Genomic DNA, 27,080 nt, shown 5'->3' with positions numbered 1-27,080 from the left:
CTGGTGGTGCATCTCGGGTGGATCGGCGAGCAGGAAGGTCCCTATCTCCTTATAGTTCTTAGAGCATTTTTGGGCAGAACATTTCCAGTCTCAAGTTTTATATGTCGTCTATCTGGGCACCTTTAGCACCGCTTCCCAAGGGTCCAGGACTTGAGGGGCACCCCTTGGAGGGTCAGGCTGGGTCCTGGTGCAGGTTCAAGTTGGTTAAAGCCTTTCCTGCCCATAAGGCTCTGATCAGAAGGCCATCTAACTAGCCCTTGGAGTCACCCTAGAAGTCTGGGGTCCAAGCAGGACACAGTAGGACAGTCCTCTGAGGGCACAAGGCATGCTTCAGGCAGCAGGACCGTCCTCTTGGTGCAGCAGGGTAGTCCTCTGAAGTACTTAGCAGGCCACAGGCAGCAGAGCAGTCCTTTGAGAAACCTCCACAAATCCAGAAGTGAACTGAAAAGTGGGTCTGAAGGTTCTAGTTTTATACTCATTGCCATCTTTGAAGTAGAAGAAACTTCTGGAGTTCCACATAAATGTATGTAATTACCGGCCTCCCTGCCCTGGTCCCAGGCTGCCTGCAGTCACAAAAGGCAGGTGTGAAGTTCTTTGAGTGTGAGTGGAGGCAGGGTCCTTGGTGTGCAAGAGGGGCTGTGTATAGCTCTGCACACCCAACATACCTGATTAGCACTTTCTGTCAATACCCAGTCCCTCTATTGTACAGCTGTCTGGGAGGAATACACAAAGGCTAACTACACCTAATCCTGTGACCCAGGAAAGTGGCATTTTTAGAATTGTGACTTAAAATCCGATTACTATTAAGATGATTTTAAATTACAATTTCTTAGACCGCAAACATGACGTTCCTACCTGCTCACAAATACAATTTATCACTTATTACATGTAATAATGTAACCCAATAGTATCCTATGGTAGAGGCAGGCCTCACAGTAGTGAAAAACGAATTTGTGAGGTTTTCACTACCAGGTGTTGTAAAACTTTAAAAGTGAATGTCCAACTTTGTAAATACAATGCACCCTGTCCTATGGGCTGTTTGCGTCTTACCTTAGGAATCCTGTATATGTAATAAGAAGCATTTGCAATGCAACAGGTCTCGTACTAGCGAGAGTTTAAGCAGTTAAGTTGTAAATGACAATGTTTTTTATGTATCCGTTTTGATAATTCACACAACTAAGGCCAATAGCTCCAATTCTTGTAAATGTGAGACCTATTTAATTTCAAAGAAGCGTCACCCATTGTTCCGGGCTGCTTGGAAAGTGAAAGCATGCATGACGTGCTGAATTTTGGCAGGAAAGCATATTGTGCCTGCAGTAGGAGAAATGCATTAAAGAAAATAGTGCTTACGAACTTAATAAGACAAACCGCGTAACAACAGAAGTAAAAGGGCCAGTCCTCATGGAAGGCTGCAAATTAAGACAAGGCGGTACTAATGAGGGACTAACAAGCCTATTAACGAATCAGAAGCCAGCATTTACGAAGGACAATGACACAAGCCGATGAAAAATAAGAGCAGAGAGTGGGCGGAGTTTAAGTCCATACTCGAACACAGCATGGTTCGCAGAGCAGCGGACGCGCTGCCCAGGCTCGGCCTAAAAAAGACCTGTTGCAGTGAAAACAATAAAGAAAACAAATATTTTCTGCATGCAATGTTTCTTAGAGAAAAATTATGTAATTTGGGACGACTCAGACTGTTTTTGAGAAGTCTTCCATTCAATGGAGGGACGCCAGAGGAGGTGGAAAATACAAAAAGCACCAACGGAATGAGGCGGGAGAGACACTCTGACTCTTTCGGTCTACTTTTGAGAGGTGATAGCAACAGCTATCACAGTCCAAAGCACAGTCAAGCCAGACCTAAAAACACAAACGTGCTTCAGTTGGGTCCAGCACACCCCAGCTTTTCAGATCTGGTTATAGAAAGCTGTAAGTCCTCAATACCACAACACTTTTGTTATTTTAAGAAGTAATACAAGACCAGAGAAGCTTCATTCCAGACACACATCACGTTATGTTATGTTATGGGCTGTGCCCCTCCGCCCCCAAAGTGGAAAGGAATGCATTCCTACACATGCTAGCCTTAAAAAATAAACAATATGCATGTATGGCTGGAGACAGGAACTGGCTTGAATGACTTCTTTTATAACTTGAAAGAAGTTATGGAAAGGGGATTTTCTGGTGAAAGATGCGTGGAGACAAGGCTGCAGACGCCTTCCCACCACTCTCTGCGGTGACACAGATGGCCCTGCTCGGCCATAGCACTTGAGTGAGCTGCAGGTAGACCCTGGAGAGCAGGGTCGCCAGAAGAATATTACCCCCTCCCCTGGCACAAGTATCAGCAGAAAGCAAGTTGTTACCTTTTGTTCCACACAAATCAACAGCACTGCTGCTGGTTGCAAACAGCAGCATCGCGCAAACATGAGACATCATATCACGTACCTACGCACATTAGTGCTCAGTGCGAAGGCCTCGCTGTGAGCGGGATTCCATCACGGCGACCCCTGTCTTCTCCCACTGTCTGTGTAACATAAGGAGCCTGGGTCTGGATCAAGTGGTAGCGGAGCCCGGAGTCTGCACCACATGGGCAGTGTTGAGCTGACCGCGACAGCCAGGTACAGACAGTGAAACACAAAGCACGGCCTCTCCCGACCACAAGACCAAACCACAGGGCACATGGACGCACTAATGAGCGGCGGGTGCAAATCAAAGCCACACGGTGTGGCGAGAGCAAGCCAACTCACGTGTATGCATCAACTGGTGCCACAGCAAACCACAGGAGAGATGGTGACCCACTGAGAGGCGAGAGAGAGAGCGAGCCACTGCTCCTGCCTGCAATGACTGGTGCCGTGCACAAGCAAAATATCCAGTCCGGGTGGGTGAGCCAAAAAGGAGAAAGGGCGGGAACAAGCAAGCCTCACTTGCAATGAAAAGCGAGTGTTCAGCATAAATTGAGACGCGTGCCAATCAAAAGCATGGGTGAAGCTTCCACCCCACTTCCAAAAGCAACCCGACGACAAAAGATCTCGCAGAGTGAACAGCATATGCACCACAACGCTAGGCGAGACCTAAAAAGGGAGTTTAGGCCTAGGAAAGAGTTTAATTTGCCAAGTCGAATTGGCAGTTTAAAGCTGCTCACAGTCTACAAGGGCAGGCCTGGGACATGTTTTATGGGGCTACTTAAGTGGGAGATACCCCTACTTCTACAGGGGTGGGTGTGGCCTAATTTACCGTGGATGTCTCTGGTCTGTGGATTCGGTGCCAGCTACTCCTTATAGTGTGAGCACTAGATTTATAGAATATTTGTGTACTATTAATCAAACTTCATTTGGGCAAGGTTTTACCCATAAAAGTAATAAAAACATCAAGACATTTAATAAAATTGTTCAAATAACATAGATTGTAAAATATTTAATAGAACATAGCAGCATAATTGAGGATATAAAAAATGGTACAGCATAGTATTTCTAGCCATGACAGCATGTCTTAAAAAAAAAAAAAAGCACCTCATGTAAACTAACTTCTTCATTTGGAAGTTGCAGGGCAAAGGAAAATGCAGCTCTAGCACGCCTAATAGTTTCACTTCTTAAAAAAAAAGTGGGATTAAAAACACCTGGTATATAACTCTTAGAATTTACAAAAAAGCATAAAGTGCATCATTGTTTGGCCTGTTTTCCCATCACATGGACATGGAATAGAGGCTAGGTTGGAATTAAAACCGAAGGGGAAACAAAACAAGTATTTAACTGTACCCGCTCTCAAACAGAATAATAGAGAGAATTCCCAACACCCCTGTGGCTGCCAAAGATAATTAAAGAGTCCAAACGGGCCTATTAGAGATAGATATGCCTTAAATTGTTCTTTACCTTCTGTTCTATTTGTAGGTAGTGCCTCCTCACAGTCATAAAAAGTTAATACAACTTATTTTTTATTAAGCGGGTGCATATCTCTGGCCCTGCAAAAATCCTCTGTAAATCGATTTTACCGAGTTCCAATTTAACATACACCAGCCACGGGATTTGGAGATCCTTATCACAAGAGAGGCTGTCCAAAATAATATCTCTGGTTAAAGCCGCCTCCTCATTCTTCCAGATTGATAGCCAGAATATTAATGGTCTAGCTCAAATATAGTTGCTTATATAATGCAAATGTAATTCATGACAAATGAGGTGAGAGGCTGAGATAGGGGCTTCTAAGAGCCATCTTTAAAACCTATTTTCTTTAAGTTGTAATGCCTCACAGTTAGCAATATCCTATAGTTCCGCAATATGCGTCGCCGTAGGGACACATTGAGATTTATATATCTGCAACAAGGGCGCCAGTTGTCGTCCTCCCAGGGATTTGGAAGGCTATAAAGGGAACCAATTGCTTTTGATAACTGTGTTTTACGATGAACAATACCAGGGGTCCACACACCCGATGCAACAAAAGAAACTCCCAAATACGCGAAATATTTACACTGGTCAATCGATTAGCCCCCACCGACATAGTTGAAAGCTGACTACATCGGGTCCCATGTGCCATGATATGTGACGATTTAATTTTTTTTTACATAAGTCCCTAGTAGCCATAAACTCAACAAAGGCATGCACGAACAGGCGCAATGCTTTTGTGGTGTGGGCCATAAACATGGCATCGTCTGCATATAAAAGAGGTGGTAAAAGGGCACCCTTACTTTTTGGAACATCACTGGTAATGCCTGTTAAAAACTGCTGCAAGTCATTAATATATTCAGTTAATAAAAGGGGGCGAAACACAATCTTGCCTCACCCGTCTCTTAATCTCTATATCTTTTGTCACATCCCCCTTTTCACTAATTCTGACTGAGCGCTCATATAAGTGTGTGTATAAACAAGAAAGTACTAAAGTGCTGCATTCATTCCTCTAGGTATCAACATTTGCCATGGCTTAAGACGACTGATGGAATCAAAGGTGGCTGATAAGTCCATAAAACAAATAAAGAGGAGTTTGCTTTGTGACAGTATATTTGCCTATCGGCAGGTTCAAGTTTACACATTACTCAATTGTCCCAATCTTATTTCTAAAGCTATGTTGTGATGAGTGAAATATGGTCTCTGCTTGGACCCACTCTTTGGTTCTGCTATAGACAACACAACCTAATATCTCAACAGAGATGTCAAGAAGCGATACGAGCCTATAGCAACTAGGGTCTTCCCTATTGCCCTTCTAAAATGCTAGGACAATAATTGATGTAAGCCATGAGGTAGGCAGATCTGAATGTATGTACAAGGTTATTAAACACCTTGCTCAAGAGGTGGCCCCAAAAATAAATAGTATGTGTTAATACATCAATAGGAATGCCATCAGGCCCAGGGGCATCCCCCCGCACTCTAGTTTATAACCTTGACTGAGGTGGAAGAGGCTATCTTAATACCTGTCAACATCCTACTACAAATTTTAAAATCAACCTCTAACGGTGGGGTGGCATAAACATTTCTACAATGAGCTTACCCGTGCCTCGCTAGTGATGTGACAGGAAATTGGAGATGCTGGCTGATTCTTACTTCTCATTTTGGAGACAGTCACCCAGACCTGCCCACTGTCTTTCAGAAGGGCTACCTGGGCTAATGCATTCCATTAATCAAATAACATTTCTTGGCACCTCTTAGAGGTGACAGCCTTATATTGTTTTTGCAGGGTGGTAACTAATGCTTGGTCTCTCGGCTTCTTCCCGAGGGCTACCCTCAGGTCCTGATAAGCCACTGGACATTCACAGGAGTGACTGGTTTTGGGAAAAAGAGACCCCGCAGGGCAGGGACAGGGGAGGAGGACGGGAACAGAAAGGTGAGGAACAGAGGACAACGAAGACTAAAAAACTTACCTGCTGACCTCCAGCATCGTGCTGTGCACTTCAGCTCCGCCGCTGCAGGTAGGCACAGGCTCCCAGCCTGCCCTGTGGCCAATCCTGAAGCTGCTCTCGCAAGAGAGAAGCTTCAGGATTGGCCTGAGCGCCGATGATGTGTGCTCCAGGACAGATTGGGAGTCTGTGCCTGCTCTCTCTAGCCCAAGCATTGCAGCTGCGGTTGGAGAGGGAAAAGGGTCACTGAGCATGTGATTTTTGGCTGACCTGAGACTGCCTACCAAAAAGCATAAATGCAGTGTAGGTAGAGCCCCCCACTTCCCCTCTAGCCTATCATAACCCAGGCCCACCCCAAGCCGGGCAAAACCTAATTCAAGGGAGAATAAAATGGGCTTTAACCACATTTTATTATTGTTTTAACATTTTTTAATGTGCTGGCAAGGGGGTGGGGGCGCAACGCTTTGACGCCATAGCCGAGGAGCCACAGCTCTACAGTCATGATCAAACCAACATTGAAATGTATCTGTTGGCCAGACAGGTTTAAGAAGGACTCTTTTAATACTTAAACATTAACCATTAAAAGCAACGAGAATCTAGTGTTTGGGTTCCTACTCAGCCAAACATGTCTCCACCAACTCCCTATTCTCCTTAATTATTAATTCAAATATTTGGGCATTCTCCATAGCAACCTTAAATTGTCCGAAGTGAGTTGGAGATCACTGCCCCCTATCTCTTTAGCATGCTTTTTCCTAGGCCCCACTGATAGGACTATTTCAAGGGAATTACGATCACCGAAAGTAAACTGGACAATGGTACCACGAAGAAGCACTTCCTCTAAACCTTTTGTAGCAAATATATACTCTATTGTTGAGGAAGTGCCTCTATATATAGGTGGGGCAATAGTATCCCTACCTGTAATCTCCATTACATCTACTAAGTAAAGTGAAGATAGGAACAGCAGCTCTTGACTTCTCTGGTCTGGTGTAGTTCTAGGACAAGTTGTGGTTACAGAGCAGCCAGAAAAATAGATGTTAAAATCACCAGCTAGGCATAATGCATTAAATGTCTGTTATTGGCATTTGGCATTTTTGTCTGCTAGCTCTGTAAGATAACTCGAAAAACATGATATGCAGTATATTAATAAAATCATCATTATTATAAAAATTGAACAGAGAAAGACTAAAATGGTTCTGCCAAAATATCACGTGGAAACCGGTACTAGGTGTCTCGAACAGCTCAACGTATCCTCCTATGGCTGTATTTAACCAGACTGCTAGCCCACCTAAAGCTCAGCCGCAGCGGGACTTGGTTGCCAGGATACATAACATTGATACCCATTAATTATGGAAGGAGCAACATCCCATGTCTCCTGAAGCATAATAAAATCATAGCTTTTGATAAATAACAACCAGTTGGACAAACAGAGCTTAGACTGAAGCCCAACCACATTCCAACTCACTTCTCTGAGTGATCTCAATAGGTAAAAGGGGCACAGTAGGGTAGGCAGAGAAGGGTGTGGATATGTTGGGGAGAGACTGAATAGTGGGCACAGCCTCTTGCAGTCATTCTACCTCTCCTAGACTGCTCTATACTTCATACTGATTACTACACGGAGGCAAAGTAGCCTGCCAAAAGGGAACAACTGTACAAGGTGAAAAAACTACTGGTTTATAAAAATATCCAAGTAGGAGAACTGCAATTTGAGGATTGACCTCATATGCTTGCTCCTTCACTCTCAAGATATTGCGAACATAAGCAAGATCCCGAAAATGTACCATTATGCAATCCCCTGAAATGTCCTTGTGTCCTTGACCCACCCATCCGACCCTCATTGCCATAATGATTCCATCCATGTTTCTCACATCAAAATGTTTGCGCCTGTTCAGCCAGTGACTAATTTTTCTCTGTATTTGGGGCCATGATTCGTCTTGGCCTTGTCTGAGTGGAGGGGCATCAACCAATATCAATACAAATGGGCATGCCGCAGGCTGTAAGTTCAACAAATCTTTACAGGGTATCTGGCTGTGTCTGTAGTCGATATGGCAGAATCCTTGTCAATGGGCCTACAAGCAGCCTCCACATTGGCAGTTTTATCATTAGGAGTTTTGCCAGCTTGGGCGTGAAGTCCCTGCAATTTACTTGCAGGAACCAGAACAGCTTTACCCCTTGCTTGGTGGTGGATAGGTTGCACTCGTACAGTCCGGCATGAAACACTCTGGTTGTTAGTAGCCTTGCATTTTTCAGAAGAACCTGTTATAAGATTAGGGGAGAGGGGTTGGCCTAACGGCTAAGGCGCTCGACCTCGGATCTGGGTTTGAGTCTCGGTAACGACGCCAAAACCCCCCTGTGATTCTGGGCAAATCACTTAATCTCCCCGTGCCTAAAAATATGAGTGTGTCCTCATGTAACGTAACTGGTGCTATGTAAAGCGCTCTGATAACTGATTCAGTTCGGTTCTAGTTCGCGCTATATAAAACTCCGGGGGAAAAAAAATCCACTTTATGGAATAAACGTGTTATTAAAGAGCTCAAATTCTGGTCCAGGATCACACAGATTAAAACATTCAAATCAGTCATATTCAATATATCCTGTGCTCGTACAGTTTTAGTTGGTTGTGTTTGGGAAGACTGGGTTAGAGATTGAGGTTTAACGCAGGAGAGAAGCTGATTCTGGTGTAAACCTTGTAGGGATGGATGTTTAAGCTTAGTTCTTGTCCTTGATGCCTTGGGCACCCCACCAGGTTTCCTTCTTTTAGATGCTGGTAGGCTTGTATGTGGACTTTTAAATATACAAGGTTGATTAGAATCCGTATCTGGTGCATCAATGATAATCCCTTTATCCACCATGCAAACATTTGAGAGGATGGGGCTCAGGACAGAGTTAAGGGCCGAGCAACCAGCAGCACCATCAACAGAGGAGAAACTCATCATTGTGTTGCCTTAAAGGGAGACTAAGATCCAATGATAATCTGCTTACACCAATATGATCTCATTAGAAATAACCCCAACAGCTCTTGCTAACATACTATTAATTGTTACTGTAGATTGGGTCAACATAGTAAATCCAGCGATTTTGCACTTACCCATAGTCATATGCTTAAATCTCTCAATATCTGCTCAACATTTCCTGTGTGACAGTAAGTTGCTGATGGGCTTCAAAGAGAGCAGGCCCAGCCATATCCGGGTGCGGACAGGCACAGACTGGCCCGCTCTTGGCACGGGCGTGACCTGTGCACGTCCCGCGTTGCGGGACTGGCTGTGCGCTTTGAGTGCATCGTCATGGGGCTGGCCTGCCCACAACAGGCTGCACTCTTTGCGACGAAGTCTGACTAGAGAGACGCTTCGGGAGTGCAAAAGTATAGTCTAGACCCCGGCTGCTGCTGCTGATCACACCCGCACTGCGGGACTTGCTGTGCGCTTTTCAGCGCGTTGTCAGGGGGCTGGCCCGCTCACAACAGGCTGCACTCTGGAGGATGAAGTCCCACCCCAGAGATGCTTCAGGAGTGCAAAAGAATAGCCGTGGCTGCTGATCACGTGTAATTGTACTTATTGAAATTTATGGATCCAAAAAGGCAAGGATCCTAGAGCTTAATTTTGTTTGTAAAAAATAACAGTGCACTCCCCATTTAACAATAAAACCACCTCCATTATTAACCAAAGTAGCTATCAAAATGCGTTCCCAGTAGAGAGTGTAGGTCGGTGTAGGCAGCTATTTATGCAGCTAAAATAGATAATTCTCAGAATTCTTCTAAAGAGCTCTTTCTTATTATCAAGTGACAGTCTCTTTCAGATCTCACCAGAGTCTCACCATCATCTGTCCTCTCTCAACAAATGTGTAATAAATAAGGCAAGTTCTTCCACAATAAGGTGGCAGTGACTTACACCTCTTTGGATACTTCAGAGCTAAGGGGTCAAGTTTTGATATTGATAATGTTGTCAACCTCAGTTTATTTGACTTGCGTCCTCTACACAGCCTTACCCTTGAGAATGTATTGTCAACTATTCAATTCAATTCAAAAAGCTTTTATTCGATTTGTACATACAAATCATACAAGCAAAAAGATACATAATTAGAATATTTAAAATCACCATATGAACACTTATAAGAAAGGGGGTAGGAAGATGTGCAAAGGCTGGAGTGCAACAATTAAAAACTAATCTTGCCATTTTAGGTCAACATACTGTTACAAAAATGCAAGACATTCATGAATAAGCAGACAGGAAATCAGTAGGGTTTACTTAGTAGGCCTTTCCTGGCAGTTGTACATAACAATTTAAATAATCATAATATACTGTGGACATAAACAGATAAAAATAATACCTTAGTTACAAAAATTGATATAAAACTTGGAAACATATATATACAGACAGGAATGTAAAAGGTAATAGCAGCATAATACAATTCCTGGCAGCTGTATAACATAGGTACAGACAGGTAAGTATAAGAAATGTTATAATACAATACTTTTCCTGGCAGCTGTACACTTCAAAATAAAAGTAGCCAGAAAAAAGCAAATCTCCTCATTCTCTAATGAGGATAAAAATATCAGTGCAGTTTCTGTAGTACAAATATTATACTTAATAAAAATCGGTTTAAGGTATTTTAGCCTAAGAGAATGAAAAAATTTACAGAAAAGTAAAAAGTGGCAACTACTCTGGCGAGAAACACTGTCACACGGGCAGGATGTCTCTGAACTGGTTCTTGTGTTTGGAAATGCAACCAGATGGTGGACAATACCCAATCTGACACGTGTTAAAACATACTGATGAGAGGGACGGGTCACGAACACAAGATAGGGTTGGAACCCCGAAGATAAATTCAAATCTTTATAAAATTTCACGGTAATAAGATTACCAGAAATTTTATCTCGCTCTGCCTTTCGAAAGTTTAAAAACGTTGTCTTAATTTCTTTTTTTGAGATAGAAACAACCTCTTCTGGCTCACGGAACACATCGATATTAAAAAGAAGGAGATACCAACGGTGAATGTATCTCAACCACTGTATGCGTAAAGAGTGGTCCAAGCCTATACAGTCAAGAATAATATCCTGAGTAAATCGAGTCTCTGGCTTAGCCCAAATAGAACGCCACAATAAGAGTGGCCGGACTGCTGCTAAGTCAGAAATGAACTCGACCCCGACCTCTTCATGGATCAGTTGAACGGAGGCAGAAGGGGGGACGCATAACAACCTCCTTAGAAACTTATTTTCCTCCTTCTGCAGGGATATACCCTCGCTGTGGCCCCATACACCTGCCCCATACAGTGCAGAGGAGACACAACAAACATTGTATATGTTCATCATGTCTAAAATGCTTCGTGAGCCAAGTTTAGAGGCAAAGCGAAAAATACTGCTAGTAGACCGCAGCATTTTTAGTCTGATAGAATCAAATTCCGAGGTCCAAGACCCGCTATTGTTGTACGTAATTCCTAGATAACAAAAGGACTTAACATGAGTCAACTTTTCCTTATCCAGGAAAAAAGTATGCTTTGACTGTTTAGCTGCCCGACCGCATGACATAACATACGTCTTGGTTTTGTTCACGCGGAGCCGCCTAACTTGAATAAACTGCATAAAATTATCAATTAGGCGCTGGAGGCCAATCTGTGTTCGGGATAAGAGAACAGCGTCATCCGCGTAAAGTAACAGCGGGACAGGTTTACCACCAATCAGGGGGGCGTCTGCTGGGATGTCAACCAAGGAACGGTCGACATCATTAATAAAAAGGGAAAATAAAAGCGGGGCCAAAACACATCCCTGGCGTATGCCCCGAGACACTTTGAAAAACGGGGTGCATTCGCCAAGGGTGCCATAGCGGACCTTACAGGAGAGTTTTTCATAAAGTCTAGCTAAGAAATGAACAATTTCCCTCGGAGCCCCTGCATCAAGCAAAACCTCCCAAAGAATGGCATGGTTGACCAAATCAAAAGCGCTGCTCAAATCAGCAAAACATAAAAAGAGGTTGCCATTTTTGGCCACAGTATATTTATTAATTAAAAGGTCCAAATTTACACATTGATCCAATGTGCCCAAACCTTTCCGAAAGCCATATTGGACTCTGGTTAAAATATTAAAATCAGTTGCCCAATCTTCCAGCCTTTTGAGCAAAATCCTACTCATTACCTTTACAGAGGCGTCCAATAATGAAATTGGCCGGTAGTTAGAGGCCTCTGATTTGTTACCTTTCTTATGTAAAGGGATAATAACCGATTGACCCCAGGTAGACGGGAAATTAATTTCTGCCGCGCAATTAAATGTCCTCGCCAGGATGGGAGCCCACAGAACTGGTTCATCTTTGTATAAATCCAGCGGGACCCCATCAGGGCCAGGTGCCTTGCCTCCTTTGCTAATAGAAATTGCTTCATGGCTTTCTTCTAATGTTATTCCCAGCGGGAGGGGTAGCCAAGGGGTAGACTCAGATGACAATGACTCAGGGGATAAACCTTCTGGATTAAAAATTTTTGAAAAGTGACTGACCCAATCACTGCATGACACATAAGATGTTAGTTCTGGAACATCTTCTTTATTGAGAAAAGGGCTGTTAATTGTTTCCCAATAAAGTTTGCAGTTTTTGGTCTCGGCTGCTTCCTTCAACTTATCCCACGCCTCAGTCTGTAATACCCTTTTCCTAGTATTAAGTGCTATTTTATATCTAGCCCTGAAATATTGTATATCCTTCTTATCACGTGGTTTGGTACCTAAAGCTTTCTTTAGTTCTCGGAGGGCGACTATACAGGTCTTATCAAACCACCCCTGCTTCGGACCACTATTGGATGACGGGGCCTTAGTAAAAATACCGTCAATAATACTGTTCATGGAGACAAAGTGAGCTAATAAGCAGCCTGAATCACAGTCATTATCTAGACAGGAACTAATTTGGTTCTTACAGCTAGTAAGAACCTCCTTCTGCTTAACCTTAGAATTAAATCCAGTCCATTTAATCCTAAGACCCTTCGGTCTTATAGGTACTAGGTCAGTTGAGCATTTTTCGCCTGAAACTGTCGAGGTACCATGCCCTAGGAGGGTAACACGAATGCTGTTATGGTCACTGAGACTTTCTTCGTTTACATACAAATCAGTAAAGTCTCCACTGCTAGACAGAAGAATATGATCTATAAATGATCCTGCATCTCTGCCTGTAAATGTGGGACATGTTATTGTCTGATTGTTTATGTTACAGTTTAACAGGGTCATATCTAGTGTGACTAGCATGTTATTTAGTGTAGAACCGTAACTGCAATGTTGGAAGTGAGGAGAATCCTCCCTCACTCCCAAACCCCCCCATTGACTACTCATAGCTGCTCCAAAGCCACAGATGTTCCCGTTAGACAAATGGCAGGGCTGCAAGTTAAAATCCCCTGCCCAGACAACCTCGGCCTTTCTTTTCGAAATACCCAAGGCCTTGGCAATTTCCCTTTCTAGAGGCGGTAGAATATCTCCTCTGGTGGCATCAAAGATATTGTTGTAGAAATTTACTACAACTAAATCAATACTCTCCCTGCACTCCACCCTTATGACTTGACTATGGGTCCCAACTGTCGTGCTGCTTTTGACCGTACAATCACACAACTTAGTGGATAAAAGCATCAAAAGGCCCCCCTTAGCCCTGCCCGAGCTAGATTTGGTGGCTTTAAGACAGTAGGATGCGTACCCTTCGATGTTAATGGGGTCCAGACACCACGTTTCCTGCAACAGGATCAGGTCCAATCCCTCCCCCATAAAACTGGTCCAGAAGGGTGTACCTAGTTTGCTGGCAAGGCCAGCAATGTTCCAGGAAACAAGAGAGAGCCCTGCTGGTTTACCCGAATCGCCAACAATAGTCGACTCTGGCTGAATTACACGTGATAGAATAGGACCATCTTCCCGGAGATTGATATCTGGGCTTAATCTGGGAGTAACAGAAGGTGTACATGCATCAAGGCTATCCCTATTTTCTATATGCGAGAGGGGTATTAGCGATGACACCATTGGGAATTCAGGAGGTGCGGGTAAAGGTGTGACTGGAGGAACACTTTCCATATCTAAATAGGACGTAAAGATGTTTGACTCAGCTCTGCTGAAGCTTTGGATTTAATCTACCTCGTCTAACGCAGCATATCTGTTAGGATGGGCAAATTGTGAGTACAAGGGATCTTGGGAAAGGGGCAAGTCCTGCCAAGTTTGTTGCCACTGGGATTTAGCTGGTTGTAGGGGCTGAAAAGATTGCTGCCACTGATGGGCATGCTGAAATAAAGGTGGTGGAAAATGGGGAGGTTGTTGCCATTGAGGATTAACATGATGCGGGGGAAAAGATAGAGCATGTAATGGCTGCTGCTGAAGATTAGCATAATGTGGAAAAAAAGAAGAGGGGTGTGGTGGTTGCTGCCAGGGTTTGGTAGCATGATGCGGGGGATACACAGATCCTCTGTTACTTTGAAAAGTGGGACAAGGAGGATTTGGTCTTAATGGCATCGGAAAAAAATAAGACAAGGGAAGTGGATTGATTTGAGTCGCAGGACCACTGTTGGGTGCATTACATATATAACTAGCTGCCCCTATATCCCTAAAATTAACTGTAATTACATTGTCAACTATTCATTCTGGCACCCTAGTGACCTCTAATTACTCCTTGCCTTCTTCAGTTATTAATCACCACCTTCATGGAAGGTGGGGTCCCAGTAGTGTGGAAACATGCTGTTGCTTCCCCTCTACTAAAGAAATCCACCTTAGATGCACTTGCCAATTATCAGCAGAAATCGCTACTTCCCATCTGTGCTAAGAGCCTACAAAAATATCACTCGCCAAATGTATTTTTATCTGGAGGATCATAATCTGCTGCATGTCTCTCAATTGGGCTTCTGCCCTGGGTTTAGTCCCACAACTGCATTAGTTGGTGCGGTAGAGCATTGAGATGGCAACTGGATGGCAGCTGGATAGCAGCTGCCACCAGAGTCAAGCTATCCTGGCTGATGAGGGATGATAACCTGAAACCGGTCCTAGGACGCTTGTTTCGAGTCCAGGTAGGACGTGGCTTGGTAGTTCTGGCTGGACCTTTCCCATGTGGGGCCGGTTCTAGACTGATTTGCTTATGGTTCGGTCCAAATCAATGATGGATTTAGGCCCAAATCTCTGTACTGAGGGTGAGTATTTGACATTGTTCAACATTCCGTCCATCAATTGTTATTTTTACAGCTGGATAGGGGAGGCATGGCTGCCCTGATCTTGCTAGACCTTAGCGCAGCCTTTGAAATTGTCTCGTCCAGTCTTACATCATAGGCAAGCTGCCTCTGGGATTCAACACAGCCCTAGCTTGGTTCAGTTCCTTTGTAAAGGATCAATCGTTCCAGGTGTTCAATAAATCTCCGGCCTCTGAAGTTCTGCAATTACCATGTAAGTAACCACAGGGCTCTTCTCTGAGCCCTACTCTGTTCAATATTTACGTTCACCCTCTGGCCGATATTGTAAACTCACAGGTTTTAACTCTTTTCTCTTATGCTGATGAAACACAAATTATAGTGTCTTTACATGAAACTGACGGGTCTAGGCATTCCAATCTTGGCCTACGTCTCTTGGAGGTGGTTGACTAAATGAACAACTACCTTAAACTGAACGTAAATAGAACAGAGGTTCTACTGGTGGGAAATCAACCTTACTTATGGGGTCCAAGCTGGTGGCCTGCTGACGTCAGACCACTACCTGCTCCCAGTCAAGTGATCAGAAATTTTGGCTTTTGGCTGGATGCCAGACTTACTATGGACTATCATTTCAACAAAATGGTGGCAAGCTGTTTTGGTTCTATCAAATGCATCAGAAAAATTCTCTGGCTCCTTCCTGTTTCTATTCAATGCGCTTTCGTACAGATTGATCACTTCAAGGCTAGACTGTAGCAATATTCTCTACATTGGGGCCAATATAAAATCTCTGAAAAATGCATTCCAAAATCTGCATCAGTCTCCACTCACCTGCTTGCTCTTTATTGGTTGCTGATTGCCAACCGCTCTCATTTTAAGCACTTTGCTTTATGCACAAGGCCCAGAATGGGCCAGGCCCCTCTACTGGAGTTCTTTGGTGCCCTTTTCACTGCTTGGCCCTATGTTATGAAACACTCTTGTCAGTGTAATTCCTTTTTGGAGTTTCATAAGCTGCTTGAAACCTGGCTGTTCTAATGCTGTTTCTACCACACTTTTCCTTATTTAGCACTGGGAAACCCAATTGGGATAAGCCTTGTTCTCTACAAATCATCAGATTAGATTTCCAGTATCTCAAAATACTAATTCCATACAATAGCGGAATAGTTTATTTTTGTGCAACACTGATCTGTCTCTGTAGTGGGTGTTAGTACACTTTGCAGTATAACACTCAAAGAATGAGTTCAATTTACCATATAGTTGATAACTTACATACAGACAAGAGATGTTGGTTAACCAATGAGAAAAGAAGTTTGTTGAACTGTGCTTTGTAGTGATTTAGATTCATTCCCTCTTGCTAAAGACTGGTAAAGTTTTTTAGATGAGGGAAAATAGGGCAGGGGTAGTGAAGGCTTAAAAGATTAGGTGCAGAGATAGCAGTTGAACCTCTGTTTTCAGTTTTTTCCTGAACAAAAGAATCTCTTTTTGGAACCTGAGTACTTCTAGAGTGAACTCTGCAACAAGGGAGCTCCCCCACAAAACATTGTGATGCATCATCCTAAAACGTGGATTTCTTTGTGTAGAATATTGTCTTCGGAGTTTTTTCTTGTCTCCTTAAAAGTTCGTGTGACTTAAGAGGGGAGGACCAAGAGGGCAGTTTGAGCTGAAATGCCTTGGAGATGATGCAGCCCAGCTTAAATTTAATTATGGCACCCATTAGAAGCAAGTACAGGTCTTATATGCAAGTGATGTGGCTGAAGTTTCTCTCAAACAAATATACTAATATTGTTCCTTAATCGGAAAGATATCTCCTCAGTGGTGCAGGTTTTAGTGATCTTCTGCATGTGTTATGGCAGTATCACCCTGATGGGTCTTCCGAAACCTCAGTTGGGGTGGCAAGGAGGTTTTTGGTAATATTGCCTTAACTTAGGCATGGGTTCACTAATGCTTGTGGGACTGAGGCAAATTCCTTCCAGTTAAGGAATGATCTTAGTTTAGTTTTTTACAGATTGGAGTGGAGGTATTTTTAGGTGTGCTTTTACATAGAAGGATACATTTTGAGAGAAGCAGGTAATGTTGAGTACTGAGGCATTCTTTTTTAAAGGTGTGTTTGTGTTGTCTAAATATTAGGAAAAATTCAATATTTTCGAGGTCCAAGAAATTCTGTCAACATCCAGCGATGAAGATTTAATAGAAGTGTTTTAAATTTGAGTACATCTTCAATGCAATTGGGTAGTGTCTGTATATATCATGGGTACTCACAAACCTTCTCTGTGCGTCGACGCGTTTCGGTGGGTTCTCCTTATAGTTACCACCTTTATCAAGACCAATGGTAAGCTGCATCGATCCGCTGTCTCTGGGGTTCTGCGTCCATCTAAACTGGGATAATATAATAAGTCGTATAAGTTTAAACAAGCTAGACAACTGGCAGCAACATACTACCCATATCTCGACTAGAAACCATCGTTCGAATCACAAACCGAGTACTCACTATAAGAAGTGATCCTCATCAAGAATCAAGTGGCAATTACATATACCCCCTGATTGTGACAGCTTACCATTGGTCTTGATAAAGGTGGTAACTATAAGGAGAACCCACCTAAACGCATCGACGCACAGAGTGGTATAATTCAAGTCTCCAACACCAGAGTTGATATGCTGATGTCATAGCAATACAATATTGGTGTTATCACAACGGAGCCAGAATATACAAACTGTATTCAACAATTGCATGTTGTACCTGTTCTGTCTTTTCTTCTCAATTGTGCAGGTCGCAATTGTGTGTATTGTTTTAACCGTGTTTTAAGACTAGGGATCTAGATTAGTGAAATTTACTCCTGTGTTTTTAAGTCATTCAAAATAAATGAATTTTTAACTACCTATATGTTTCTATTGTATGTACTTATGACATTGTGAGGCTTGGTATCGTAACCTTCACTTAGCATTGTCTCAAGGGAAACTTCTCTTCTTTTGGTTGTATAACCCCATTTCCCTTGGTTCCTCAAGGGGTACCTCTCGACTTCCTTCATCCCTAGCCATTAACTACAGGCCCAAGGATGAACCATAATAAAACTTTCAAGTCTTGGTATGGGGCAATATTTCATTTTGCTAAATAGCGTGGTTAAAAAAACAAATGTCACGCAAATAGATGCCATTTTTTGAAGTGCAAACTGTGCTTGTTTCAGGCAGCCAAGTGGATATTCCAAGCAGCCAAGTGCATAGTTCTGTTGCCACGCTGTAATAGTGGGGAAATGCAGAGTTACCAGAAAGCAGATCGCCTCCCTCATCTCCCTTTCTCATTGACGTTTCCCAAATAGCCTCGGAGATCCAGTGGCTGGTAAGTCAATTAAGCGGGTGAGGCCCCCTCCATCGAATGTTTGTACAAGGGCTCCATTTTAAATGAAAAAGAAATACAGGGTAAAACTTCGATTTAGTTACAAAAACTTTATTTAGTTATTCTTTCTATACAAACCAAACTTAAACTACAGAATCATTAAACATTTTTAAGTTATAGTTGTACTTTAAATTTATAGTTTACACACCACCTTCAAATTACTGTAACTCTCACACCTCTGAACAGTGTTAACTCGCTAGCCACATTACATTAACAATAACTCACCCCTCTAACATGCACAGTGCTTTCACAAACCATCTAAATTGAGATGTCATAAGTGGTATGATAGCTATAAGTTTACATAATGTATGAGTGATGTAAAATGAGAGGGTATAATCAGTGCATTGTAAAAGTGTAAGTTATAGTTAATGTAGTGTGGCTAGAGAGTTGACAATACTGTGTTTGGAAGTGAACGAGTCATAGTAATATGAAGGAAGTGCGTAAATTATACTTGCAAAAGTAAAAGGCAGTCATATCATTTTCACCACATTGTGGCTGTGCTCTGTGTTAAGGACTTAGTTATATGTAAGTATTACATTTTATTGTTGTTCCCTACCTATTTCCACTTTAGTGGTAAGTGGTAATAGGTAGGGAATTTGTATTTATATTTTTCTATGTATTTTTTTTTAAAGTTACACAGTGCCACGCTACTGCCTACAAAATACTGGTGTAGTTACAGGGAAAAAAAAAAGAAAATACAGCGTAGCACACTATATTTGTGAAATATACCCCCAGATTAATCAAGAACACATTTTGCTAATCCTTAATAGCGAAAAATACTGAATCGCTACTAAGGAATAGCAAAATGCTATGCATCAAGAAATCACTAAAAAAATAGCGATTTCTAATAATTCCTTAATTGCGACTCACAAATTGCGAGTCGCAATTAAGGAATATCTCTATTCATTCCTATGGGGCTAGAGGCCCATAGGAATGAATGGGAAGAGCATCTCAATTTGCTAATCGCAATTAGCGATTCGCAAATTGAGATTGCGATTTCAAGCGTGCAGGGGTGTCCAAAGGACACCCTGTTGCACCCCTGAAATGATGTGTGCACATATGTTGCGCACACACATGCCCTTAATGCATGTGTGTGCGCAACATGAAACTTTGAAAAAAGCACTTTAGTGCATTTTTTTAAGTTTTTGCAATTTACCATGAAGTTGTACTTCATGGTAATTTGCGTACCCTAATAGCGAATTCGCTATTTTTTTCACTTTCATGCATTGCATTTAAGGAATCTCAATTTGAGATTCCTTAAATGCAAAGAATCGCAATTTCGCAATTTAGCGAATTCTTAATTAGCGATTTTTGCATTTGGGATGATGCATCCCAAATGCAAAAATACCGCTCGCAAAGGGCCAGATTCTCTGAATCTTGCCCTTTGCGAGCGGATTTTTGTTTGATGAATCTGGCTGATAGTGTAGTAAAACAAATTTCACAATAAAAAAAATTGGTAACTAGCACAGTACATGCTAGGTAGTGCCATGGTACTCTGTTTTTTATTTTTTTTATATAAAAAAGTCTATACGTAACAAATTGAAAATACACTGTAGTACAACATTTTTGAAGTAGTGTATTTTTCCATTTTTTATTCCTTCCCCTTGACAAATCTATTACTATCCCAACTCGGGATTTAGTAACTCATCAATGAGTTGTGACTGCTGTTGCAGTCACAAACTATTGATACGCTTATCTCCGATTTGAACATAGGAGCTGGTGTCTTTTCCGAGCCCTTTCCTATTAGCAATTTGCAAAAGATTGCAAAAGCCCTTTTATAAATCAGAGAGAATTTCCGGAATCAGGTCTTTTGTACACTAAGCTAAGCCCTTTTGAAGTTGCAAACCCTGTGGTTTTGTGAAATGCAGGGTTGATACTGTGAACCGGTTTTGTACACTGGGCACTTAATAGTTAAATGTGTACTAGAGTTTCAGGTGGGGTGACCAGGTGTCATAAATGGAATGCATTTCATCACCCTGGCACAAATATGCACAACTGAAAATCAGCATTTGAAGTTTCCAAAGAGTTCAGGTTGACCTAGTTGCTATTTGAGAGAAACCTTCATAAACACTTTACTTAAATTTCTCCTTAAGACCTCTGGTTGCCCTTCCCTCATCCACTTTGATGTACCACGATAACTACATAACAGTTCACCCCAGTGGTGTCTGTTCGCTTGGATGACTAGATGGGATGGTAAATACTTTCTATCCTTTGTACCATTTGATAATATTTCCTTTGCAGATTACTTCTATTCTCTTGACACTAATTCATTATTTTGTAAAATACAAACTGTTAATGGTATTTTCACTTTGAAATCAGTTTTTGCTACTGTACTGCACAGGATGAGACCCCAAATGTATTGTTCTGTCTTATCACTGTTCTGAATAGCGCTGTATGTACTCTCGACCTTGTCCACTCACAAAAATGATAATACATAATAAAAAGGATGTTGTAGAGTCATTTAGTTAAGACCTTTGTGGATCTGACTATCAGAGAGAAGTTGGAGGTAGATAACATAAGCTGTGGATGCCTCCAGACGTGATCCTGACAATTAACGATCTGTACTAATTTGCAACATACTGTTGGTCTCATGAGTGGGATTAAAGCGGTTTGGCCATGAAGCCCAAACAAAGTATGGAGTGAACCACTGCCTTATGACATGTATTGAACAGGTGGAAGGCTGGATCCCAATCCCCCTAGATGGAGAAGCAACGGGCTTCATGGCAGCGATCAGTTTCTTATTGTGGTTCACAGCTCAAGCCACAGGCTGTCCTCACTTAAATCGCAATAGTTCTGAATACTTTCAGAGGCACATGCATCAACCCTTTTTTCCGTTCGCAAATGGACCGATTTCGTCGTTTGCGAATGGAAAAGGCCTTTTCCAATGCATGTAGGTTTTGTCATTCGCAATTTAGGTAAGCACAATTTGCAATTCCCTAATGCCGATGCATGTAGCCTTTCCTAAATGCGAACTGTGCATTTAGGAAACTAGGTAATATGTGCATGCTTTTAAAAATGCACAAAATGTGTTTTTCAAAGGGCCATGTAGCGCACACATGCCCTTAGTGCATGTGTGTGCTTTATATGTGCACACTAACCTTTTTTGTGGGGTGCTTCAGGGGGTCATTGGGTCCTCGGGCACCCTTGAATTTGCATTCGCTATTTGTGATTACCAACACACCAGTTGGTAATGCAATTAGCAAATGCAATGCCATTCATTCTAATGGGCCTGTAGGCTCATAGGAATGAATGGAGTTACATTAGCTAATAGCTAGTCAAGGAATCGCACATTTTTTGGCGATTTCTACATGCATAGGCATTTGAGATTGCCAAATAGCGATTCCTTAATAATCGCTATTTGATAATCTCAAATTGTAACTTTGATGCATGTGCCCCTTTGGTGAATAATGCAAATGTTCCAAATTAGCACAGACTAAGGGAGTAGGAGGTAACCCCTCTGTTTGTACTATAACCAAGGTGATGCTTAAGATCAACCTAAAATTTCAGGTGAAGCTTTAACAGGAAGGAGAAGGCAAGGCTTTTTGGTGTATGGAAGCACCTACATTCCGATTGCAAGTGTTCTCTCTGGTGCAGCAGTAAATACAGACTGCCTAGTGAGATTCAGATCGTGGAGCGAAACCAGGCAAGCCTAAAATCACTCGTCAGCATTCATATCTGAAGGCAGTTCATAATTTATCAGTCTGATCATTGTCCTGCTATAAAATACAACGTAAATTTTAAAATTGTACGTAACCATTTTTTTCCCAAATATTTCTTGTGCTGTTTGGCTGTACATGTTTCTCATTCATTAGCAGATCATATAAGGAATGGCGCATTTGCTTTAAATTAATAAGAACATTCCCTAAATGTGACTTGCAGCTGTAAATTATCATGTACTCTTTGCCATTAGGAGATGCAGCGCATGCTGACAGAAATTATGGGCCTCTTAAATCACGATTCCATTATTGTATACATGTGTCGGTCTTCATTCAGCTCGGATGGCCTTTGGCTGTCGACACTGGTGAATAAATACGCTTTACTTGGCAATCCCAGATCCGGTATATCATGTAAATGGATGAAGGCAAATTTGAGATGCTAATCGATCAAGATTAACAGCCTTTAAGAAGAACATGTAGTTTGATGGTTTGCTTGAGAAAATTAGGCGGACAAACGAGCAGGCAAAGGGGGACCTACCAGGGATTCATCATCTTGAAGCTAATTTGCAGTGTACATTTTGCAGCAGGCATGGACGGGTCGATGAGCGGCAGCGGGGAGCTGGGACTACCATCGCCTCGAATCCGGAATCTGCATTCCAACAACATCAAAATGTTACTAAAAGTGATATCCGTAAAATAAGATAAATTGCTCTCCATCCCATCCGTTCAATTAAAGAACAATTTACCTTTGCATTTTTTTGTTCTGTAGTGATTTACACAATATATTCAACACCTTCTATTTCAGTGTCTACTTTGAACAGCATGATGATTTCTGGCTATTGTTTTTGTGTAGCCTGCTACTAATAAAGGGTATTTTATATTTTTTCCCCTGCTTTCATTGTTCTCTTTGGTAGCATTCGGTAGCATAATATTCCTTTCCAGCGACTCTGGTGAAGCAATATCACAGTACTGAGCTGCTGAAGAGTGTTCTAACTTAATATTTATTGTAGAGTTTTACCCTGAATTGAATTGCAGACACTTAAGAATGGTTGGGGGTCCTGAAACAAAACATAACTTGTGTGACAGGACAGTCAACATCAAAGAACCCCTTTTTTCCAAGGTGACCACTGGGTGGAGCTGCATAACCTCCGGGAAATGGAACGGCTGAATTACTGCAACATAGTCCACACTGGGCTCACTAACAAACTCATTTATAGGCAACAGATACTCCAGAGTCAAGTGGGCAGAGTAAACTTCAACCTGAAGAGGTGTGACCAGATAAACCCAATCTGCAAGATCTTCACTGTCAAAGAGAGGATGCAAGAATCAAGATCAAAGTAATCTGGATGTAACCATAATATAAGCTCTATCTGTGCATAGTTCCTGGATGACTGACACCCAGCACTCCTAAACTGCTCACCCAGAAAATCTTCAAATGGATGAAACTTGGATGCAGAACACTTGGTGGGAGCCCCAAACTATTTTTTATTTTTTAATTTTTTTTGCAGAGTTTTATATACCGCGAACTAGAACCGAACCAAATCAGTTATCAGAGCGCTTTACATAGCACCAGTTACGTTACATGAGGACACACTTTCATTTTAGGCACGGGGAGATTAAGTGATTTGCCCAGAATCACAGGGGGTTTTTGGCGTCGTTACCGAGACTCGAACCGAGTTCCCCAGGTCCGAGGTCGAGCGCCTTAGCCGTTAGGCCAACCCCTCTCCTAATTGCTAATTAATTGCTCTAAACCCATACCTTAGAGTTAAACTGAACTATCTGTGCTTCTGTAAGAACCTTACCACAAAACATCCAACTTGCCTATTACAGAGTCTCATGAGATTGTGATTGATGAATATTAAACTGAAGTTTCCTTCCTCCGACTGGACTCCACCCATGTTCCCTTTTGAAAGTACAATACAAGGTCTGGGTTATATATACCACTTTGCTCTGAAATAACTGGAAGGTAGCATGCAGCGTTCAACGAAACCTGTTAATGTAACAATAAACAAGTGGGCATGTTGAGAATCAGGGCCCATTCGCTTCAGAAAAGGAACAGAGGATCCTTCTATTGTGGGATAGCCAAAGATAACTGACAGAACACAACTGTTCTGTGTCTTCTCCTGAACAACCAGTGGATGTATAGCATCCCTAAAAAAGGTCCAGTTTGTTCCAAAGAGACAGTCACAATGACTTGCAAGTCTTTCTTCTGTATTTCTTACTGATCCATGTGCAGTGTGTGGTATATTTTTCGTGATAGTCTAATCCCTATTCACAGAATGCCTTGTGCACAGTGCTTTGCATTTCATCCTCTGTTCCACTGGAAGACACTGAAAGGGTGTTTATACCTGGGCCATGCTTTTGTTTATCAAAACTGATACACATGCTCTTTCCTTGATATGCCTCCTCTACCATGTATGGGCATATGTTTTGAGAAGTCCTGTCGGGGCTGGACTGGGAAGCAAAAGCAGATTTGGTGTCCGAGGCAGATCTTGACTTTAACAAACTGACCTCCAGTTGATAGAGCCCCCTAAAGAAATGTCTGATGGGATGAATGGCAGTTTGGACCTGAAACTTGTATATAGGATGTTGCATTTCTATAGCTGTGAAAGAACCTGACATCTAGCTAGCTTTATTTGGTAATTTGACTGGGGTAGTGGAAGAGCCTTCCCTAACATGTTTACCAGAAGTTTGTTTCCTGAATAACTAGGCATACATCTGAGGGGTAGCGGAGTTGAACAAAATGCCTAAGTTCCTAAACTTTGTCCTCTGGGGTTTGGCCATCAACCAGAAGCTTATGCACAATGAGGGTGAGGAAGCTTTCTCTCTTCTAGTGGTGGATGTGCTTCACTCATGTTGCTCCAATCCCCACACAATGTTTGTAGTCCGAGGTAGATCTGATAGTATTTGTGTACACTAGAAGTGGGGGTGATGTATCGGGCTACAAAGAATATATTCATGTTCCGCATTAGTATACATAATGATGGCCACTTTGACTCCATGCAGGTTAAATATATCTTGCGGGATTCTATTTTGAATTGCACAGTGTAGATGACAAGCAAAGATTCCAACACTTCCCCCCATCCTTCCAGGCAATTTAGTATGGTTGTCCACTATATATAAATCAGCAGACTTATTCGAAAGGATGATTGTTGCCAGGTGGTGCTCTCTTCGTGACAAAATTGAAACCCTTCGGGGCTAAGTTTGCGCGCTACAAAAACGCCCTCATTCATTCATTCACATGTCAGTAAAGACTTATTTGTACAGGTTCAGTGCCTTACTGTTAGCTTTAAAGAAGGCTGTAAGACTTCATGAAATGTTGTACTTGTTTGCTAACTTCGGTCTCCATGATTTTACCCTGTTACGGTAAGTTAGATAATGGATGGTAGTTGGCAAGATCCTTTGAAACTGATGATTGTTTTTGGGGGTGGTGCAGTTGAATCCCATGTTGTGCTGTCACAAGGACAAGTACGAGCTCAACACTGCTATAATGTCAGGTGGACTCGCTGTCGCAATGATGAAAGAAGGAGCGCTGAAACTTTTCAGACACTCACCCCCAGTCACAGATCTGGGTTGAATCCATGTGGGTCCCTTGCTCACTTTGCCACTGGATTCAGGCTCGCCTGACTGATGAGGGGTGTTACCACAAAACCGGTCCCAGGAAGCTTGTTTCCTGTCCAGGGAAGACCTGGCTTGGCAGTTTAGGCTGGACTGTTCCCATGAGGCACAGGGTCAAGACTAATTTGCACGAGGCTGGGTCTGAACTGGGGTGGCGAAGTGAACTAAAGAACGATGATGGATTCAACTCAGATCTGTGACTGGGGGTGAGTATCTGAATAGTTTCAGCACTCCGTCCATCATCTCCTTGTGTTTGCTTTATCTGTGCAGCTGCACAGATTTGAGCTGACCGGAAAGATTCTTTGGATTTCATTGTGACCTACAGTACTGGCACTGTGCTCATTGATTTGACGGCAGCGTAGGATATAGTGTTGGTGGTAGTATGTGGAAAAAGGGTACGACATCTAGGAAGAAACTGAATGGATGGGTTTTCTTCAAGTTATCAATCGTCCCTTATTCCATGGGGAAGTGAAGTGCAAGTCTTCTTAAATAAAAAAAGAACACGCTTGTAGGGCAGACATTCCCAAACTGTGGGCTGTGAGACGATTTTTGGTGGGTCACTAAAAGCCCAAGCAATAGATAATGAGGATTTTAAATTCTGTATTTATCTTAGCACTATTGCTGTGCTTCAAAGGCAGAGGTCAAATGTCATGTTCTATGCCCTGCCAAAATTTACATGGGGATTGGTGTTTATAAACTCATTTCACTTTGCACTCAAAGAAAGAAAAATAAAGTGAATTATGTAACCATCTTGCTGGGTGCAGGGAAAGTGAAAGGAAAGAACGCAAGATGTCATTTTCTGTTTAAAACAACAACAAAAAAAGAGAAAAGCCTGAATCTGGGCAGGCTCTTTTCCCTTAGGCCTAATGGTCCAAACAATTCTTTGACAGTAGGGGAATACCAGCAAGCCTGTTTTCTGCTGTTCATCAACAAGGCTTCAGTACACTCCTGCTACGGGTATCTATCCTTTTGTCTTATTGGCAACAAGCCTTCATTTGAATGTTGCGGGCCCTGTGATATGTGTTTCACTTGTTTGTTGGCTTGCTAGTATGTTGGGAACCACTTGCAAAATTCGCAAGAATTTTGTTTACATGCCAGCCTTGACTGCTTCAAAAGTGCATGTATTATGTGGCACGGCACTAAAAAAACTCACCAGGATTTTGGGTCACTTAAACAAGTATGTTTTTGTGTAACCAGTAACCATTCAGGATTTTTTTTAATTAATTCTGATATTAGAATTGAAGGAATTATGGCTATACAGTTGATATTAGATGGACAGGATCTACTCCAGATGTTTATATATTTTTAGCATTACTATATTGATTTTCAGTATGCTATAGACTTTTACTTATATCAATTAATTGGCAATGCAATTGATGTTGTTACCTTCTTTCAGTGTTTCTTCAATAAAAAAGAATCATATGATCTCCAAGCATTTTAATTAGAGATGCATCTATAGCCAATTCAGTGGTAGTACTCTTGTTGACCG

General features: G+C 42.1%; 1 protein-coding gene across 3 annotated transcripts in view; it reads left to right on the top strand.

Moving 5' to 3' along the window:
• The window catches only part of OSBPL3 (oxysterol binding protein like 3), an 861,863-nt gene that overhangs the window by 254,508 nt on the left and 580,275 nt on the right, over positions 1–27,080 (top strand). The gene's annotated exons all lie outside the window — the stretch shown is intronic.

This window comes from Lissotriton helveticus, chromosome 10 (genome assembly GCF_964261635.1).
Source record: "Lissotriton helveticus chromosome 10, aLisHel1.1, whole genome shotgun sequence".
Classification (NCBI taxonomy): Eukaryota; Metazoa; Chordata; class Amphibia; order Caudata; family Salamandridae; genus Lissotriton; species Lissotriton helveticus.
The sequence above is the reverse complement of the archived record's forward strand: the minus strand, read 5'-3'. Positions and strand labels throughout refer to the sequence as shown.